Source organism: Musca autumnalis, unplaced genomic scaffold (genome assembly GCF_047663935.1).
Source record: "Musca autumnalis isolate F117 unplaced genomic scaffold, ASM4766393v1 scaffold_4, whole genome shotgun sequence".
Taxonomy (NCBI): domain Eukaryota; kingdom Metazoa; phylum Arthropoda; class Insecta; order Diptera; family Muscidae; genus Musca; species Musca autumnalis.
This window is the reverse complement of record NW_027411977.1, coordinates 23,963,180-23,986,292: the sequence shown is the minus strand read 5'-3', so window position 1 is coordinate 23,986,292 and position 23,113 is coordinate 23,963,180. Positions and strand designations below refer to the sequence as shown.

The 23,113-nt window shown below is 35.8% G+C and overlaps 1 protein-coding gene across 13 annotated transcripts in view; it reads right to left on the bottom strand.

Annotated features, from left to right (window-relative positions):
* The window catches only part of sty (sprouty signaling antagonist), a 48,604-nt gene that overhangs the window by 6,864 nt on the left and 18,627 nt on the right, over positions 1-23,113 (bottom strand). Inside the window, exon 1 of one of the 13 annotated variants that reach the window (XM_073986190.1) lies at positions 2,543-2,873. The exons of the other annotated variants lie outside the window; for them this stretch is intronic. The gene's annotated coding sequence lies outside the window, so the exon portion shown is untranslated. Of the gene's footprint in view, positions 1-2,542; positions 2,874-23,113 lie in introns of those variants that run through there. 13 annotated transcript variants of the gene reach the window in all.

The following is a 23,113-nucleotide window of genomic DNA, read 5'->3' as shown; positions in this document are numbered from 1 at the left end:
TTAAGTTTAGGCAAATCAATTCATGACTGTTGGAAACTATGAACATTTGCATAGTTTTGAATTTAAATATTTGATTTACAATAAAATACCAAAAGATCTATAGAAAAGTGATGCTAAATTGAGTTCTTTTAAATCACAAGAATCCTATTCAAACGTCATCGATTGTTATAAAAAAAAAACAAATCTATGCGGCTATTCTTTACAATACAATTCAATACTCTCAATCACTTGGCTGGCTGGCTATCTGGCTAAGCATCATATACCGTTTGGGAATATCATGAACGGCAAACGTAGTTTTGCTTTTATTAATGAACAGCGAAAAAAACGTTTTTATTTAGCGATCACTTGCCGTTGTTGTTTTCATTGAAATCTTGAATGGGCGAGATGTATGTAGAACGTCAAGGCTAGCATGGCTGCTAGCCTACAGTGTTTGAATTTTTTTTTTGTTTTGAAATAAGATAAACAAAACACTAAAGAGGAAAATGTTGAATTGATGTGTAAACCATAAAAATCATTCATATATGAATTAGATGTTAACTTTTTCCGAATATCAAAATTATAAGTTTTTTTTTTGGGAAAGAATTATTTTCTAGCTAGAGAATATTTAAAGTTAAAAATATTAGGAGCATTTCATGCCTCACGATTTCCACCATGCAAAAACCATCAATGCTTTTTTGGGTGAGTACCTATAATTTAATTGCCTATTACTAATAATTTTACAAATTTAAAAGATATTTTGTATTAGTTTCATGGTTATCAAACTCTTTGCTGATCTTTGAACGTTTTTTTTTGTTCTCATTTTAGGTGCTGTGAAAACTACAACGCTTGACATATTTGCATTTAAAGTTAAAAAATTTAAGGAAGTCATGTTTTATGATTTCTTCTTTTAAGGAGACCGAAACCATTTTAAGGTAAGTAGTCAGAGTTGTAATCTACCCAAAGTTGTCTCAGTCGAACCTTGATAGAACTGATTATTTTTTGAAGATAGCATTCTGAAAACCTTTTGGGTTGGCATTGTCGTTGTTACCGCATACTGGACTATTGGGCCTTGAGTGCTGCACTAGTAATCATTAACATTATACGGGCCTGACACTCTTTGTGGGTAAATGGCCTCACTTAAGAAGGACATAAATCGTCAACATCTCACATAAGCTGGCTTGGCTTCGTAGAACATAAAATTTAGTAGACAATGGGGATTATTCTGAACGTAAATTCCCCGTGAGTTTTTTCACTCTTTCCCTTAAATTGAAACGGCAGAAGAACAAAACACACGGGGAATTTTCGTTCAGAATAAGGCTGAATACTGTTCTAAAATGATATCCACTGTGAGTGCTCTGTTCATTCCTTTAGTGTTGTAGAATCTCTAAATAACTCCTGTAACTAATTTTTTGAGTTACCGGCAAAAATCGGTAAAATTAAAACGCAAAATTAAGAATGAAAATTTCAAAGACCTTTAATAGGTAAAGTTCCTCAAGGGTTACGTTATCGGTGGACATTCTGTTTAATGCTGGTATATCGCAGCTAAAAAGAAAACTTGCTAACGAAAGTATATCTGACAAGTTTGGTTCAAATATATTACTAATACATAAATGTGGGCACAGAATAATTTATATTTTTAACAATTTTTTTGTGTGTTATTAATATTGAAAATAATTGATTTATGAAAAAACAGGCTTAAAAATGATTCTAGTCCAGATCTAATCGAAACCTGTACCCTCAGCAAACCTGTGATTGTATGTCGTTTTGTATACAAAATTATTCCGCATATGGTTCCGATAGATTATGTAGTTGCAGATACGTATTTGCTTGTGTAGACCAGAAGAAATCCACAAGGTATTCATATTAGATTCCGTGTAGAGTTATACAAATATTGAGAACAACTTAGAATATTTCACTGACAGTTCACGTCTAAATTTTATTCACTGGTCAATGGCAGGAATGCTCAATAATCACTTAAAAACATTAAAAATTTGTCAGTTACAACACTTGGTCAGGTATTTGCTATTTATGAGGTGGTTGTAGCGAATTCGATGGAATCAAACTTTGACATTGTGTTGTTTTTAAATTTATATCTGTATGTGATGTATTGGGTTCCGAAAATTTAGTTATGCAGGCGTTATCCATAAGCCGAACGGTGTAGAGTTTTTGAGAAACACAAAGAGTCATCGTTATAAAAATAAACCGGGAAACTCAAAATACGGAAGCTGTTGATTTTGATAATGCAGGTTTAAGGGTGGTAATTGAATTGCGTGAATTTTTGTTTTTGGTTAGATAGAGATCAATTTTCCTGAAGGTTGGTGGTAGTGTAACATAAATGCACAATAGTTTTATATACTCTTCCAATTCATTCCTTCTAATTCATTTTCATATTTTTTTCCAAATAATTTAATTTTCAAATATTTATTTCGGGTATCTTATTTTTAATTTTTGTAGAATCTCATTCACTTTTTTATGTTTTTGCCACTTGTCACACTGAAATCCGTTAAAATTTTAGATTGCACTTTATTGCTCTGCTCATCATATCACCACAAAAATTACTTACAAAGGTAACTACCGCATGTGTAAAGTAATCGATTAATTTTCGGTCTTCTGCAAAAAAAAATTTATCACACGACGTGCAGAAGATACTGTTTTTTTCTTCGTAACTTCTACTAGAAATCAAATGTTTCTTGGAGTTTAAAACTTGGAGTTAAAAAAACAGAAATCCATAGAAGAAAAATAAAAGAAATAGAAAAACAGGCAAAGAACGCGAAGAGGTAGCAGCTGATGTTGGTTGATGCGTTCGTTGTGTTGCGTTGAATGTTGTCTCCGCTGCAGGTGTTTAGGTGTTTACTAAGTCGTTGTACGACTAAGAAAGAGGCTCATTGTGTATTACAGAGAGCAATGAATAGAGTAAAGAGCCGTGAATGAGTGTGGCTGTATGTGTGTGTGCGTGTTTGCTCTATGTTTCTTATAGAGCTTCCTTTTATTGTTATCATTACCATTGTTGTTGTTCTTGTGTTTTTCTTTATTTTATGTGAAAGTCTGATGTTCAAACCATAGATACATATGGCTGGCTGGCTCATTCATTTACACAGGCAGACAGACAAACGCACACACACACACTCAGCCAACCAGCCAGCACACGGATACAAAACACGTTAAGTATGCTGGGTATTGTAGGTAGTTGGCCGCCGACGTTAACGTTGCCGCCGTAAGTCCATCTATCCATCCATACGTCCGTCTGTCTGTCGTTTTGTCGGTCCATCCATTTTCGTTGTCTTTTCAAATGAAATAGAAATGCTCTTGAGATACTTGCTGGTTGCTTGCCATTCATATGAATGGCGAGCGAGTAAGTGAGCGTGTGTAGGTATGTGCTTATATTTGGATTTCAAGTGTCTGCATGGGTGTATTTTATATCTATAAAAGATATAAATGTATAAGCATGGGTGTGTGGCTGGTTGGCTTTGTGCGACTTGAGTGTGTGTGTGTGTCGGTTTGTGCTGTGGATGAATGAGTATACTATTTTTTTATTTTATTTGATTTTGAGTGCCGGATATGACGTCAATAAGTGGGCGTATTGTGTTAATTATTTATTTCTTTTTTGGGTTTATTCATAATGTTCATGGTGTTGTAGTTGTTGGTGTTGCTATTACTGCTGCTGACGCTAGGGACCATCAGCAGAACAACAGCAACAACAACCACAATGTATTTGCTTTTTTGTGTGTATTGCTGCTGAATTCCAAACATTTTTAATTTTAGTCCAAAAACAACACCACCACAATCATCGTCATCATCATCGGCAGCAGCAACAACAGCACCACCACTTAATACAAACTCTTTTGAATGGGCCCGTAATGTGGACCGGAAGATATAACACACATGTATACATTGAAATAAATTTATTTGCTTTGCCAGCAATAAACAAAAATTAAACAAATGTCCAACAATTGAACTCATGTACCCAAATTTCTATACCGGAAAAATCCAGTTTAATTTTGAATTGAGTTTTTTTTTTTTGCAAATCCAAAAATATAATTTCCAAGCGGTGGCAGTTGTTGTGCTTGCTTGCAAAGCGAGAGATAAATACTTTAATTAATGTCATACTTTCTTCACACAACACACACACACACAGCGGCACGGTACACAGCAACAACCTTAACCCTGGTTTCTTTGTAGACTAGCCTCTCTTATCGCCAAACAGCGGAAGTTTATAGTCAACAAGTAAACAGAAGCATTAGCAAATCCAACAAAAAGACAAATAAATAGAAGAAGAAGTACCAAATGTATTTGCCATAATGGTTTTTCGCTTCTGCTTCTTCATCCCCATAATTTCCACATTATGGAAATTGAATCACCCTGTCTGAACAACAACCAAAGACCCTGGGGGTCATCTCTAAACATAGTAATAGACAGTTTTTTTTTCGCTGTTATATCTAGCATTTGCCGGTTTGGCTATCTGTGCCATCTCGCCGTCATCATCAACTCGTTTGTTGCTTGTCATTCATCATTCAGTCAATTGATAATTGAAACAATTTATGCGTCCGCCGCTATTATTATTGCATGAATGTTTTGCTGTTTGTTGTTCTTGTGCTGATCTCGTTGTGAATGAAGATCACTATGACACTGGGTAACCTTAGTTGAGTTTTGTTGATTGCAAAAAAGCAAATATTCATAGATGTGAACTGATAATTAAAATATAACTCACAGGGAGAGAGAGAGAGTCTGTTTTAAATTCTAATTGAACACAATTTTTAATTTGAATTTTTTTATTAACGAATTTAACAATTTTTTCTTTTGAGGAATTTCATTTTTTTAAGGAAACTTCAATTACACTTTGGAGGTTAATTAAACGCCTAGTATCAAAAGTGGGGGGGTCTCCCTCTACACAACAGAAGGCGTTAAAATATTTTTAATTTGAATTTTTTTACTAATGAATTTTAGTTTTCTTCTTTGGTAAATATTATTTTTTTCTGGGAATTTTAAAGAAATTTCTTTTACACTTTTTTGGATTTGAAAGTTTACTGGCAAGTATAGTAACTGGTGGGGAGGAGAACCGTAGACAACAGAGGACGTTAAACCTAGTTTCCACGAACAAGTGCACACATTTGGCTAGAATTTTGCGGAGGTGTTTTTAATGACAACGGAATGTGTGATATTTGAAAGCCTGGGATTCGAAGTGTGCCAGTCAGTTATGGTGGATGACTACAGCTTTGAGTTTAGAAAAATCAGTCTTCAGTTACTTAAACGTTTCATCACCAAGCTGAAAAGGTTTCCAATGATTGTCCATCCATTTGGGGACTCTGAACCTCACGACATCTGTAAAGCTGACTTAAGAAAATGGACTGTGAAAACACTTGTGCTGATATATTAGTAGTTCCGAGGACTTACAAGCATTTTTCTAATGACATTGAAGTCTATTACAAGATGTAGATGAAAATCAATTGATACACTGGCCCATTTTAAGTATAAACATTCCAAGAAAGAGATTCCAAATGCATCCTTGAAGTCAGCAGGATAAACCTTTCATGCCTGAAATAACTGGCATCGTTCATCAGTATTCCCCACACCTTTTGGGGTCCAACAGTGGCACGCGCTGGCTGTTAGCTGAAAACGGATTCGTGTAAAAATCAAGAAGACAAGGAGAAATTTCTCGCATATCAAGGAGATAAGCCTGATTCCGGCAATAGGTCAAGTCATGTGTTCAGTTGCATTTTTAATCGGTTGTCTGACCCACAGAAAGAAGGAAGTTTTAAAGTGGATTCATTCCAATCGAAGTTGGTCATCACGTCCTCACTACAAGGTGTTATGTAATCGCTGCAGCTGAGACCATACTGAATTTAAACGGCCAAGGCAGTTATCCACTCTAATCTCCAAACACCCATTTTTCAACATTCATTATTACCTGCCAAACTGAAAGGTGGTGAACACATCCTCACTATAGGACAAGGGGCTATCAAGGCAGGCATCCTAAGCCTTAAAATTGCCTATGGCGTTAATTACCAATTTCACCTCCATTTCCTTTTGGGAGCATCATTAAAAATGAGTTTATTAGAGAATGAAATATGAGTTTCTGCCGGCACTCTGAATCACTAGTAGAATCAGTCCCTAGTCTTGGGATAACCTGCACGTAGACTTCACTCTCATAACCCTTTCGAAAAAATTGTCCGAATTTTTTTCTATGCAGCAATAAAAGCGTTCGTCATGAGAAAAAAATATAAAGAGATTAGCACTCAAATTTTCTTTGTCATTCTTAGGGTGGTTGTAAAAGCCTGGGTACATAAGCTGCTTAGCCTGATTGCCTTGCTTTCCTGCTTCATTTCTGACATAACAAAAACAAAAGAATAAACAAGGCCGAGCCAATTTCGAACTAGATTGCCCTTTTCATTTTTCTTATCAGAAGCAAGCAAGGCAAGCAGGCGAGGCAGCTTATGTACCCAGGCCTTTACAATCCCTAGGCCTAAATATATGTTTTTATTAAATGATTTTACTTCTATATCACTTTGGAAACTGCCCGAAAGCCTTTGAAATATATTTTTCTCTGCCTGCTTAGGGGAATTCATTGGCAAGACCAATCTCCAAGGCTGGAGGTAGTCTTAGTTATTTACGTTTTTTTTTACCAATTTCTCTTCCATCTTTCCTTGGAAAAATTTTCGAACCTACACCATTTCTGTTAGTGATAGAGCAGCATCCATTGAAGAAGATTTATTATATTTACAAACGGCGTTAATTAGAAAGACATATGCCCAGCCATTTCTTTTAAGAATTTTTGGGAAAATTGTGTTGCAGAAGTTGCATTGTTTCTGGTTCAAAGCCTATAGCACATTTTAACAAAAATTTGCTGTAATAACATGTTTGTCCCAGAACCTGCAAGAATCTACAAACTTTTACTACGATAACAATTTTCCCTTTATGAAATCGAAAAAAAAAAATAGTAAAAATTAGGAGATTCTTTCTGCTCTGGAACATACCAAATATGACTGACAAGAGACATTTGAAGGAAGGAAACCTTTTACTGGAATCACTGGATTCATAAGCATTAGAGTATGAATTGAACTTCTTTAGAGTCGGTGATGACCAAGTCCTCTGGGATGTCTCACCGTCATATCAGAACTGATTTAGAGTCGCCGATAACACTTTTGAGGGATGTTAGTTGCAGGACTATTTGCTGCAAGGACCAGTGAAATCATGAGCTTTATTTCAGGACTTTCTAAGAGGAGAATAACTGTCCATTGGATTTTGTAGTGATCCCTTTGGAAATGGGCCCATTCAAGACTCTCTTGTTACTCCCCATGACCGTCCATTGCAGTTTCTGACATCAAACGCACTCTTGGGCTGGGTAGGCCTACCTGATATTTGTTAAATAACGTACGCACAATACACACGTTTTCCATTACAAGAATGAAAAGTAGCAACAGCAAGAAACATCATTAAAATTACAATAATAACAACAACATTTCTCAATAGTAATAATGATAATAACTATAATAAGGAGAATGAGGGACAAAAGAATGGAAAAAGATTGAAAACCAACCAATTCCATATAGGCAACAGACGGATGTAGTCATAGAGAAAAATGGGCAATAGCAACAACAACAACATGTACTTGTGTATGGCAGCAACTAACAGCTGTAAACATTTAGTGGGGCTCCACAAAACTGAATAGCAAGAAGAAGAAGAATGAAAACAGGGTATTGTATGGATGTAACCCCATCAAGTTAGATGTTAGAGTGTGTGTGTAATAGAAGTATATTGTGTGTGTTTGTATCTCTTGTTTAGAGGTCGATCACTTTTGTTTAGTTTATGAGTTGCTTCATAGAACGTTTACACAATACCATTACCAACAACAAACTCTCTTTCTCACTACAAAGCATTTGTTGTTTTACACATTTACAGTTGTTGGGTTTACTCAACGGCTTTCAGCCTTAGTGGAAGTGTGAATAAGATACTGCTGCATGCATGCTTTTGTTTTATCCTCCATCTGTTCTTAATTTCTTTTAAAGAGTATCATTAAACTCATTATTCCCTTATTGAGCGAGAGGATGAGGATAGGGATGGATTAAGTCTTAAGATACCAAAATAACCTTTGTTGCCATAGATAGATGATACATACACATAGACACACAGTTATTGATTGTGTGTAAAAACTAGGTCTTTGGAATTAAATTTGTTGGGCTTTCTGAGGTCCAGTTTCTCAGTTATAAATCATTATTAATATTTGTAATATTTACTTTTTTCATTTAAGTTAATATATGAGGTTAACAAAACGAATGACTATTCATGACCTAGTGGTAACTGTGTCCAAATATTCCAAAACTGTCTGTATTGTTTTGACAACATTAACACAACATCAACAGGGGAATGCCTCAACCGGTGGTGTTTAATGAAAAACCCAAAGTTCAAACCACGTATCCTATAGTTAGCACAATGGGGAGAACGACCCAGCTCATTAAACGGAAAAGGAAAAACCTAAAATCGAGACATAGAAAAATAAGATAATTCCAGAATAGAATTAATCATTTAAACCCCGAGCATAATCATTTGATGTAAATGCACTTTAATACATATATGAACATATATATTGATTACAATTATTATAAAGTTGAAAAAAAAAATCGTCAACACTTTCCCTTCCCAATTTGTCGCAAACGACAAACTGAAAAAGCTTTGCATTTTTGTCTGCCCTTACGATGCTACCACTGCAGCCTCTCCACCATAAAGTCAAGCAGGCTGGCTAGCTGAATGGCAGAGATGTTGGGTTATTTGTCAGTCTGTCCTTATGTCTGCTGGCAGGCATGTCATCTTTTTCATTCCACCTCCCTCTGTTCTCCTGCAGCACCATGGCAGTAATTTAAAAGCAACAACAACATGTTTTCATTTGCTGCTCAAAATGCGCGTGCATATTATTTTTATGAATGCACTGACGATGTTAATTTTTGGCATCAACATCAGGCGAGAGCAAGCGAACTGTGCAGCAGCCTCCTCATCTATGGATGGCATCAGCACACCGACATCACAAGCGCAACAAACATGTGATTTGAATTTATAAAAATTTGAAATGCTTATTTTGTTGTTTTTATACATATTTTTAGAATTGTTGTCAATTTTAAAATTTTCCTTAAGATCTAATTTTAAACTTAACACAAATTCACAAAACCATAGCAGCAGCAGCAATAACAACCACAACAATGATGGCTGCAGTGATGCTGATGAGGAAGACACCCATCTCCCAAAGAATGAAAGTAGGGGTAATATACAAACAAATTACCAGCAAATAGAAAACAACAACAAATTTGCCAAAAACAAAAAAATCTATAAAAATATAGTCGAAAACATTTTATGCATTAAGAATGGGGAGGAGAGTATGGATCGAAGTACGACGACGAATGAACCAACGAATTTAGCATGTACGTAAATACTTTATGTACGTCTTTTACGACAATGACAACAACAAGAATAAAAACAAATTAAGATACTACGTGAATCCTTTAGCCTATAAATATTTTGTATATGCTGTTCATAACGAGGGTAGATTTTCCATTTATTTGGTTTTTCTTTATTTCAGGTGAGAACCCCTACTTGCCAACCTGTGCTGTCAATATTTGCGTATACATCCATATTCTCAAACCTGGACCTTTCCGAGGAAAATTATCAGCAATAAATCAGACTACACTAAGTCATAGATCTACCTATGTTGGTCGAAGGAAACCTAACATCTGAAATTACTTCAAAATCGGTAAATATTTGCATTTTTTTATTGAGTTGCAGAGATATATAATTATATATTTTTTATTGCAGGTAAGTAACTTTGAAGCTTTTGAATAAGCCCTTGCTGGACGCAACTGGTGAAGACAAACTTGACATATTTGCATTTAAAGTTATTTTCCCAAAAATTGGGCTGCCTTAAACGTGTCATTTGCATTTAAAGTTATTTTCCCATAAATTGGGCTGCCTTAAACGTGTCATCAGGGAAATATTAAGAGATTGGCAATCTCATTTTCGTTGCCATTCTGACGACAATAACCGCTAGAAGCAATGCATAAACAAAAAGAAGATAAACCAACGTATGTTTTTGTTAAGCGATTTCGCTTTTATTTTCTTTTGGAAACTGACCGACAGCCTTTAAATTAGATTTTTTCGGCATCCTGAGGAGATTTATTGGCAATACCAATCTCTAAGCCACCAGAGGTAGCCTCAATTATTTAGGATGTTTTTTTTTTTTTTAATTTCTCTTCAATCTTTCTTTGGGAAACTTTTCGAAGCTATACCAATTCTAAAGTGTTAGTGATGGCTCAGCACGACTTGCGGCGTGTTTTATTATGAATGATTTATATGTCATTAAATTGTAATAAAGTTATTCTTTAGGGAAATTGAGGCGAAACCTCTAGGTATCGCTCATTTGTATTTTGCAAAATTAATAACATACAAAGCGGAGGAGCCTAGAACCATTACTATTTGCTCCTCGATTATGACATGTCGGACAAGAGATATTTACATGAAAAATTCTGCTCAAAGCATTTTCGGCAAGATTTCGGGACACGTCTGCCTGATTAATCAAAATCAAATATTTCCTTAATAATTAAGTTCTGTTAAATTTTCAAGCGTCTTTATAAGAATTCCCCAATACAGTCCTCTATCAATTAAGGTATTTATACCACTGATATACATACTTTAGATAATTTGGTGGGATACCTTTAATTCTTATTAAAATATTTACACTACGTGGCGAACTTTTTCCAAATTCCCAAAGTCTTTCATCTTAATGAATTTGAGTGATTTCCCAGTTCTCAATATCTCAAAATACAAAACGAGAACACATAGCATTTTGTTAACGACATAAACTCCTTTGAATTTCGCTCAACAAATTTGATAACAAAACACAATAGCTGTGTTCCTTAATCTAATTAACTATAATTTAGACTTCTTGCTTTTAGTTATACAATGCCAAGGCTTAACAGATTTAAAATATATCCCTTTAAAATGGTCAGTAAATGTTTGAATTTGTTAAGTTATAAACACCCTTGATCTTTTCCACGCATTTATACTTTTAAAATAAAGGATCAGTCCTTCACCGCTTTACCTGAAATGCTGCGAAATAGCTTTGAGTGTGTTTGAAGAGAATTTCACAAGAATCCTTTACCACATTGATTTCAAACAAACCTCGTATAATGATTTTTACACAAGAATTTTTGCCGACAACAATAAATCCACATAAATCTGTGTCGTCAAAAGTTATTTTTGTTGCTTTTCTCATTTTGCTCACATGCTTCGCTTGATGCAAACGTACGTACACACTTTAGAAAAAGATATCAGGTAGTAGTAGCACAAGAAGAAGAGGCATACGTATGCACAAATTTTAGTACATAGCATCATAATGCCGTACATAGGTAATTCTGCACATACAATAAACCTATTTTAAATGTATATAATATGGATTTAATAGCATTCAAATGTCAAAGGTACACAATAATTCTTTGTTGTACAACAAACGTCGTGCATACATACATATGGACATAGTCACAATACTTGTGAATTGTTTTGCTGCTTGCATGCATACAATTTCTGGTAAGTACTATGATGGCCTTATTACCACCATAGAAAACGTCCTTAGCACAAACATACACAGTGGGCGATAATTAGCTACTACAGAGAGCAAACACAAAACAACAATGTGATTTATTGGTTTTAATTTTAGATCAAATTCGTTTGAATTTGAAATAGTCGAATGAAAACAATATGTAGAAAATTCGTTTCTTACTAGAAAAAAAACTTTAGAAATCCAAAACCTGATTTATAGAAAACTCACGTAACTAAGCAAATCCCCATTTGGTATCACATTTCCTTTGAAGTTTTTTCTTTTTTTTTTGTTCCAAAAAATTATAAACAAATTCCATACCGTATTATACATATAATTAGTAGTTATTCGTTGAAAGCTAAGCTACAACTTTCCAAACGGAAATGGTTATAACTACATATGGTTTACCCCCACACTCTTTCTCACACGCTATAAGTGTACGTACCCGAGACATACTTGTAGTTACAATAACCCATCCAACACCACCACCATCCCCATTCATTGCCATAAACCATACTGCCGACAAAAAACAAACATGGTCGCAAGCAGAGAATAAGAAGCGCAATGAATAAGAAACAATAATAACAACAACAACAGCAAACAACTAGTTGCGGATATCCGGTCATAAAGAACGTTTAGCAAATCAAGGCAGGCACACAATAAAGCAGGCAAACAAACAACCAGCAAAAATATTGTCATCATATTTCGTTGCTGTTTCGTTTCGTCGTCATCAACAACAGCAACAAAATCATATCAAAGGAAATGAAAAAAAAAACACCGGCACAACCACACTAGCATTACAAAATGTTGCACTTTCTCGTTTCTCAATTTGGTCATCTGTCCTCATATAGTAGTATGCACGTTCATGTGCGAAATTTGTCCGATCGCCATCATCATCACAGACGCCCAATTTATAGAAATCGCCGAGGGGAGGGGAATGCACACATGTGATACCTGCTACAAATAAAATACACATGGAGAAATTAAAAAAAATAATAATACAATTTAAGTAACGGAGGAACACGTGGAACCTTAAGGCCTCGACACATAAGAATCATGGCATTCTTGCTTAAGTCATATCTGGTAAATGACTAAAGACCAAGTTCGACCTAACTCAAATGTGATTCTGAAATCTTTTTATTAGGTCGAACTTTGTCTTCAGTCTTTTATCAGATATGACTTCAGCAAGAATGCCATGCTTCCTATGTGTCGAGGCCTTAACTTCTCAAAGAAATAGAAAATCTGTGACGGAGTAAAAAAAGTTCTGTAATGTTAGTCACTGAAAACTGAAGACTAATAGGGTGGTCTAGGGCTGCTCAGCATTGTACTGTTCATCCGCTATATATATTTCCTCATAATTTGTTTAATGAACCGATGACCGGCGCCGTTGTTACCGTCCGGTTGGCCATCTGTAGTAGATTATGTTAGTGAACACGCCTATTATAATGACTGATTCAAGTAGATATACATTTTTCAATAGGCCGTTTTATGACAGATCACGTCCGAGTCGTGTCATGCTGTCATATTATTTTTGTTTAGTATTGTTAGGCTTTTCATCATGAAAAAAACTTACGTCTGAACAACATTTAGAAATCGTTCAACTTTATTACGAAATGCATGTTTTGTGAGGAATGGGTTTCGAGCCAAATTCTGTTCAGCGATGAAGCCCATTTCTGGCGTAATGGGTATGTGAGCAAGCAAAATTGTCGCATTTGGGACAAAGAGCAACCTAAAGATATCAGGAGCTTACCACTTCATCCAGAAAAGACAACTGTTTGGTACATATGCCGGTGAGAACGTAAACGTCAATTGCGACCGTTATTGTGCCAGGATAATCGACTATTTCATGCTTGAAATTGAAGGTCGTAATCACGTTTGTGGTGGGTAGGTTGGCCACCAAGATCCTGTGATATCACACCGTTATACTTTTTCCGTGGGGATGTGTAATGCCTAAAATATATGCGGACAAACAGGCTTCGATTCAGGCCTAGGTAGAAAACATCACGCTTATCATTCGCCAGTTAACAGTCGAAATACTTGAACAAGCAGGGAAAGAATATGGTTTACAGGAGAAGTTTTACTGTCTCGCCAATAGGATGGCATCCTCTCAGCACAACTTTTTCCCAGGCAAGACAGCATCAACGATATTCCAAAATATTGAAAAATTTATATGGAAACAGTAATATAGAATCGGACATATTCTCTACGGCTGATTGTCGAAACAAAAAATCGACTAAAACTAAAATTGAGCCATTCTCTATTAATTTTCTCGTTTAGAGTTAAGCTTGATGATCGGAAATTATTTGCAAGTGAAAAAGGAAAGCCAAGGACTCGAACCCACATAGTCAACAAATTACGTTACGTGGTTTCATTGGTGGTAAAGCAAATCATCGGACGAATCGACTATGTAATGGCTTCTCTCCGACCTACCAATTCGAGAATTCCTAATCTAGTTCCCTCTAACGCTTTCCCAGGCAAGACAGCATCTAAAAACTTCCAAAAAGTTGATATGGAACCTATCAACGAGTGTAATATAGAATCGGACATATTCTCTACGGCTGAATGTCAATGCAAAAAATCGCTTTTTTACCGGGTTCAGCTTCATTACCTATCCTAACTGAAAGTGATCTCTTCGAGCCGGGGAGAAGAAATTGTCTGCGACATTGAATGGCGATTTGGGAGATTGTAACAACTGGAGAATATTAAAGCAAACATGTATTCTAATACCCCTACAGCTTCCAATTGCATTGGAAGAAATGATTGTTAAAGTCTATTCACAGGGAAAATGCGTAACCTACAATCTCTCACGACAACTGGAGATGGTATTGAGGAATTTAAATATTTAAAATTTCAACATTAGCTTAAGATTTTTTCTCTTTTACCCCTTCCCATCGAAATATATTCCAACAAATTTCCTTCGAAATCGTTGCATGTGTTTATAAATGATCTAACATACAGTCATTTATCTATACAATTTCCTCAATGTGGCGTATAGGAGAACGAGCGCCTGCCGTATACCATGAATGGTGTTTCGATCAATTCAATTCATATTCCACTCTATAATAATTCTTTATTATTTATGAGCAACGCCAGTCATTATTGGAATTTTTGTGTCTATTTGGGAAACGGCAGCGGCCATCAATAGCACGAACATCAGAGCTTTATGGCGGCGATCATGACGATGAGGATTGGCGTCGTTTGGGCAGCAAAATATGCACCTTGTTGCTTGCTGCTGGTGTGATGTTTGTTGTTCATCGCGCAATTAGTTCCCACATATGTATGGATGGATGTATGCACATCATACACAATTTTTCCATATTGTTAGTGCTGCCTGCCTGCCTCCTCATTTGTGTGTGTAGCAGCAGGTCTAATGTCTTTTTTTGGGATTTCCGTTCCATAAAAAATAATAATAATAAAAAAAACAACAACAAACAAATGCTTTATAGCTATATATTGTGGTGGACATGATTTGTATATTGAATGAATTGTAATATTAGCCATGGAAGGTGTTGTTGGTGGGGCGGTATTTTTCACTTTCGTCTTGAATGACCATCACACACACTTAGTTAATTAAGGAAAAGCTTATTGGAAATTCATAACCTCAACAAAAATGTGTCATATTAAGCAAACAATTTGTGTAAAAAAAATATGGACATGTAAGATATGATGATTATACGTGCACATCCGTTCCGTTTAAATTTGGTTGGTAATAAATAATAGGTTTCACATTAAATGCTAGAAAACAAACATGGAATTGTATGCGGAAGTGAGAAGAAACTTTTTGCGTTTTTTATTGAGCGACATAAATTAACCAGTAAGTGAAGAAATTTTTTTCATTAATAACAAATTTTAGAATTTATGCCAATTAAACGATAATTTGTAGCTGAAGACCTTTAAATCAAGAACCGCAATTTAACAGATCCAAAGCTATTGCAAAACAATCCAGCATTAAGTCATATATGATCAATTAGTAGTCTATTACGATGCCAAGAATTTAGCTCGTTGCATTTTATTTCAATTTGTCACGGCATATAATTCTCATTTCCTTCATAAACCCAGGCGGATAAGTATTTTAACATTCATCACCATCGAATGAATCAAGAACCAGAGTTAGCGAAAAGTACAAGTGCAGCCGACTAAGCTATGAATTGACAATGTTTATAAAAAGCTTAAGGATCCCTACAAAGTAATCGATGCGCTAGAGGTTATGATCATAAAATCTTTAACAGTTCCAAACAAGCCACAGAAATAATGTGAATAATCCGAAACAGATGACTCCAATGCCTTCTGCACAAATTCCAGAATTAAATTGTATTTAATCAATTAGTGGCCTACAGATTTGTTGAGCTTATTAACTTCGTTGAATTTTATTCGGATTTATCCCTGCAAATAATTCGCTTTTACTTCATAAAACCTGATTGATAAGATTGCTGTATTAGCCACCAAATTGATCGAGAACCAGATCGAATAGTAAAAACTATGTCGACTAAACGGGAAATTTTAGGAATTTATAACAACGTAACAAAAATACCGATTACAAAACACATTACTAACCCATTATTTTAACAAGGACATGTCGCACGAAGTAAGTGTATTTTTAACAGTAAAGAAGAAGTAGTTGCTAAAAGTAGAGACTATTTTCGTGCAACACGCCCTTGTTAAAGTAAAGTAATGGTAAGGTGTTTTGTAAGTGGTATTTTTGCTGGGAAGCCTTGGAATCGACACAATGTGGTAAACAAATACAAAACAGCCAAAAGTATAATGTGAAAAAGAGATCAGCTTTAAGTTGTTTGTATTTCATTATATACATATATCACCGAATTTGTCGGGAACCACGGATGTGCAAATTTTTGCAAGATAATATATCTAGGCCTCACTTTCTGCGAACGGTTAGAGTGTGCGTATTAAGCTGCTAATTTGTGCCTTTGCAGCCAAGTTTGTATTATGATCAAGTCAGATGGAAATGCTAAAAAAATTGAAACAATAAATACCCAACTATTGCCTGGTTATGGGTCCAAATGGTTCATTCATAAATCCTTCATGTCGGACAGTATCGGTCAGGTCTTAATAATACTGTTAAGCTAAAAATTATAAGCCTTTCCTGTCTACTATGTAATCTCATTAAGTCAGATGGAAATGCTTAGAAGATGGGAAGAATAAATCCTCAGCTATTGCCCGGTTATCGGTCCATATATCAGACCAGATATTTCATGCAAAAATCCTTCACAGGAAGAATTGTCAGGTTCATTATGAGGGCGATCTAAACTATTTGAATGCGGCAAAGAATGTCGATATTGTGCTTGTCCAAGGAACTGGAATTTCCCATTGACACAGATACCCTCATGTTAAGAAAACACCTGCCGCAACAGCTGCATTATTCAAGTTATCAGAAGAAGGTTCTACCACATAAGGATCAACACGTTGAATATCATAGACACCGTATATATAACCACCGAGTAAATGTTGTGTATATTTGTAAATAGTAGACTTTAGTTTAAACGAGTCATAAATTTTACATATCTTGGGGTATTATTAAACGAAAAATGGGATTCGTCAAACGAAATTAAACGACTTATAGAAATGGCCAGAGATGCCTTTTTCAAGTATAAAAAAGTATTAACAAACCACTACATAAGCCTCTCGACAAAAGCCAGATTTGTGAAATTCTATATCTGGTCTGTACTACCCTACGCAGGACCATCAAAATTACCAATGAGAAAAGGCTTGAATCCTTCGAAATATGGGTCCACCGAAGGATTTTAAAGATACCCTGGACCGACCATGTATCAAACCAGGACGTTCTAAGAAGATTGGGATTAGAAAGACAACTGCTGAAACATGCCAAGTCTCGAAAAATTGCATACCTGGAACATCTCATGAGAAATGAAGAATATAAGATTCTGCAAACCATTCTAAAAGGTGAAATAGTAGGAAAAAGAGGAAGGGTAGAAAAGAACTAAACTGGCTGAAAAATATCCAAGACTGGACAGGCTGCCAAGATGAAGGAAGTGTGATTTCGGCTGCAAGAAATAGAGAGCTGTTTATGCCTGAATAATCATTATAATATAAATATAAATATGATCGCTTATATCCGGAAAACGGATTTGCTAATAAAGAAGAAGACTTTAGTTTCTTGTTTTAGTTATTGCCTAAGTCCTTAGTTTTTGAAAAACAAGCTTTAATCTTACAAGTTCAAAGCCCACATTTCTTGGCATCATCATAAATATGAGTATGTGATGCATGGAAGGACCAGAGAACGGATGTGCTGAAATTAATGTATGGCTATTCCTTCGTCTTTTCTCGTTGATGTTGTTGCCTTTTAAGTGTGTTAATGCCCTCAAACCAAAAACAAAGCATCCTACATCAGCCTACAAGTTTGTTTTTGTTTTGTTCCTTATTTTTGTACTAAGTGGTCCTTTATCCCGTTCCTCTTCCTTTTTGTTCTTATTCTCATCAGGGAGTCGTTGATTGCTGTTGTTATAAATAAAGTGTAAATGTGTGTAGCAGCTCACACACACCTACACACTACGATTTAACGCTCATTTTTCTCTTCATTCAATAAATGACAGGAAAAAAGGGGAATCGGGGGACATACAATCTAACTAAAGTAGGTGCGTGCTTTTCCAAGTTGAATGCGGAGGTGGTGTAGTGGTAGTAGGCCCGTCTATGTCCCTTGTTCTTAACTAGCTAAGATGCTGTTCGTGCTTAAGAGCCGATGTTATGATGGGTCGTGCTATAAAAGAGGTCTGATAAATTGAATGAATGTAAAAGAAGTGTATGTGGTAAGGAAAGGAAACAAAAATAGAGACAACAACAAAGTGTCTCTTTTGCAGGACTTGTATGATGTTGTATTGTTGGTTGGTTGGCTGACTGGCTGATGACAGGCTGCCTAACTGCCTTGGATTGCTTTATTATTATGTCAATAAGTCTGAGGGTGTTCACTCGCTGAAGTTGGGAAGTTAAATTATCTTTGTGGTATGAGACTTAGGTGGTTTTTGGGGTGGGCTATAATGGTTGCCTAGAAGCTGGGTAAATATTGTTGACGTCATCACCTTGGGGGGCTTTAACGTAATAGCTATAAAAAGATTTATGGGCTGGCATATTTCATTTTTGGTAACAGGGAAACGTCATTTAGGGGGTATGGAAAAAGGAAAATACCAAATATCTTAAAATTGTGGAAAGTAATTTCTTTTTTAGAATTTAATATTTAAAATATTATTGAAAGTTTAGATTGTCATGGCTGCCATTGTCGTCTATGACCATTCTTGAATTGAGGTTTCTTTTTTTGGTTTTTATGCCCACATAAGAGTTACAGCTTAGCCTTACAGACATCCACACACACACACACAACTTTGGCATGACTGTTGAATGGCTCTTAGTTGTTCAACCGGTTTCAATGAACCATTCTCGAGACTTCTATTATGTTTTCATTCTAACCCGATGTGTTCTCTTTTCGTTTGGCGTTTGATGGAAACAAAAAAAAAAAAAATTTAGTTTTGTTTTCTATTCAATTACTACATAGAGCTAGAAGCCATTGAAGCCAATGGTTTTAAAATTTAATTCTCTTTAGAAGTTGAAGATAATAGTGCTCAGGTTCAACGATACAGTTATGCTACCCCTACGTTACGTAGGACAAGGTTGCATTGCTTGATCAGCTGACTATAGAATAATCCACTTTATTGTTTTCTTTTCTAGATTTAGGTAAAATGTATTCAGTTAGAATATATGAAAAAGAAAATATAAAGAAAGAATATTATGTTTAAAAATACAGTTATAATAACTCTACGATACGTTACAAGACAACTTTGCCAAACAGCTGTTGGAAAGAAATAAATGGCGCTCCATTTGAAATACAATAATAATAAGAAACAGTAGTCAGCCAATAGAGTTTTTTTTGTTCAAGTTGTCCAAAAAAAATTTCGTTGGTACATTTATTCCAATAAATAATTCTGATTTACTTCATTAGACCTGACAGGATAATACCAACAAAGTTGAATTATGGTCTTACAAATCATTTAAAATTTGATTTTCGCAATTGACACAGATAGTCTTTCCTATTCTCCCAAGAATAGGTCAGTTATTTCTTCTTATATATTTTGCTATTTGCATTTCAATCCCGTTTTGAAATCACTTTAAAATTTTGTTTGCCTTTCAAATAGGAACCCAGCAAATGTAACCTCTAAAGTACATTAACCCAGTTTTCAATTTATTTATTTTTTTTTGCTTCATATCAAAAAGCTCTTCCACATTAAGACCCCTCATATGATTATTTCAACATCTTTGCATCGGCACAAAATGTTGTTTTGTTTGTTTTGTGAAAGCATGTGATAAGAACGGCCCCAAGTCAATTTACACCAAATACCTTTCCATTTTCGAAAAAAATACTACAATGACTGCAATTGCAGTCCAGCGATAACAAAAAAAAAAAAAAACATAGTAAAACAAAAAACTAAAACAACACCTTATACTTATCTATCACAAAATTATGTTGAAAACTTATCTTAACCAGAACGGACGCGGTCGAATGGAGGACGGGGGGAAAACATTTAACTTATCTTTTTTAATGTGGCCAGACTAATAGCCCCCATTTACGTTTACAATGTAAGCGTAAATTGTAGTTGGTATGTCATCACTTTTTTAACATTTTCAAAACAAAGCGAAAGAGTGGCACCGCGGAATGCAAGGGGTTTGGGGAAGTAAAACTCCCAAAACCATGTGTTTTATTTTTATTATTTTTTTGGGAGCCCAAAAATTAACGATATGGTGTCTAAAAGTTAAAAAAATATATTGCTACAAATTGTAGAGTGGCCCGAATTAAAAAAAAAGAAATCCCAAGAGAATATCGTCATCCTTATAAAATATAAACCAAATATACTAACGGAATTGTAGCTCCGTATTGAAGACATAATTTGGCTGTCAAATCTTGCCCTAAACGCCAATCATAAGATACAAACATTGCACTAAGCCAGGAGAAAAACCTTACCTCGCCATACAAGGGAGACTCACCTCTGAAGCTTTCGAAGGCAGCGTTAAATACTTTCCAATAGACAGTTCCTTCTTATAGAACAGCATGTTTTTGAGAGGTGGGATGGGAAATAACAACAAAGTTTCCCTATTTCAGCCCACGTTTCAAGCAGTGAGAAGACTAGAGACCTTTGGGCGAAGCATATACATCTGAGGATAACACAGGATATGTATACATATATGCCCACGATCGACATATTGTTGAAATTTCCTTGGGCTCAATTGTCAGTTTATTGTGCCCAGACTTGCAGAATTGTAGCTCCGTATGGAAGACCTATTTTGACAGTCAAATCTTACCCTAAACGCCAATCATGAGATACATCCATTGCACTAAGACAGGAGAAAAATCATACCTCGCCATGCAAGGGAGACTCCCCTCCAAAGACTTTGAAGGCAGCACTACATCCGTTCCAATAGACAGTTCCTTGAGAAGTGGGATGGGAAATACGAAAAAAGTTTCCCTATTTCAGCCCACGTTTCAAGCAGTGAGAAGACTAGAAAGCTTACACATCGATACATTGTCGAAATTTCCTTGAACTCAATTGTCAGTTTATTGTGCCCAGACAGAATGATCTTTAGAGGAGAATAAAAATTTCCTTTCTTAACGCTTGCCTTAAGCAGTGGCACTGGAAATAAGATCCTTATGAAGCACTGCGTTGAGTTAGGGAACATGCCAACGTCATCGAAGACGTGGTTTTTGGAAAATCGAACGAAGCCCTCGAAACCAGAGTCTATGGGATTTAAAGAGAGTGTTCCTTGCTCGCTGGCGTTAAAATTCCACGGACACTTAAAATGGATTCCATGAAATTTTTGGACCAAGAATGCTCTGCAACCCCTCGCTATTTAAACCTGCTAGAGGGATTCTTCATTCTCAACCGTAAAAACTCACAGGGTATTGAAAATTGATTCTATGTTATTTCTGCACGAATAAGATCTGCAACTCGCAGGAACTGAAAGCTGCTAAAGAAGTTTCGAGATCTAACATGTTATTTCTGCACGAATAAGATCTGTAACTCGCAGGAACTGAAAGCTGCTAAAGAAGTTTCGAGATCTAACATGTCAATGATTCCAAGGGTATCGCCATTGGGGAATTCGAGGATACCAAAAAATATGTCTGCAGCGAGTATGGTACGCAAACCACAGCAATTGAAACTTGCTAATGAAGTTCAGAAACTCAGCTTGGCACTATGCGCCCGCGATTTGGCGTAAAAGCAATAAATGATAATAAAAGAAGTTCAAAGATCTAACATTATCTAATATAAGGTATGTTCGATAACCCAAAAGCTTCTACAAATTTGTACAAACTTTTACAAAATGCTGTTGGATAACAAACTTGTTCAGTAAAAGAGAAATTAGAAGTATTTGCAAGTACTTGTGAAGTTATCGAACAAACCTATAAATGTTTACACGAAGACGCGGAAATCGCAAGTAAGTTTTCTGACAACGTTTTCACCGAGTAAGGCCGGCAAACCACAGAAAACCCTGAAACCCTAAGCATCGTCATTGGCGAATGGCAAAAAGACGAAAGGAAGATGTCTGTACTGAAGAATAAGTCTATCAGCTAAGCAGCTGAATAAGCAATCTGAAGCGATAATGCTGCTTCACACTCAAGCGGAACGATTCTCTGGGAAACATTGCTGCCTCGTATGCTGACTTAGTGCATTCTCATCCGAGCGAAACTCGAGACCGAAAGTGCTTACACGTGCCTCTGGCAGTGATAGCAACGCTAGGCCATCCTGTAATACAGCTAGAAGGGGTACACCTTTGTTGATGTTTAAACGACGTTGGGCGCCACTTGCCCCATATTTCAAGTGAAGAGGCTAATCTGCCGTATTGAAGAATATATGATTTCAGTGAATGGTCCACAGCCTTAATTCGCTATAAAAAATTATTTTAAATATGCGGTAAATAACAAGAAAGAGATCAGGCCATCCTGTAATATTGTCCCGGCAAATGAGCTTGTAGGCTTATCTTAGTTGAGACTCAAAGTTTAGGTGCCACATTCTGAATACTTAAAAGCCAAATCTGTTGTCCAACTACGCTATATGGAAATGAATGAGTTAGTGAAAGGTCTAAACTCGTATTTGCTCAAGAAAATTTCGTAAATAGTAAAAGATAGCTAAGTAACTTGGTCCCGATTTACATTAGGCGGTTTTCCTTCCAGCAATTTTTCTCGTTCTCTTTTAAATTTGCTCCTTGTTTTTGTACAGGCTATTCTGACTGGGCAAGTTTGGTTTTCAAAACATTGAAAATAATGGCAAAAACGAAAAATATAAAAGGATTTGCCTGAAAAATGTCGGTATGAACAATTATTTTCCGCTTGTATTCCCCTTACGTGTCTCTCCTACAAACTGAGACTTGCCGCAAGTAAACTTCCTTAATGTAGATTGGGACTTGAATAAAAATTTCTGCAAGAGATCTATTTTATGAAACAAGGGTTGTGATTCGCTTCTCTAAAAAAGTATGTAGGCTCGTCGTACACTTGATGTTCGAGGGGCTCGGCACTAAGAAGCCCGAAAGTGTATACACGAGGTA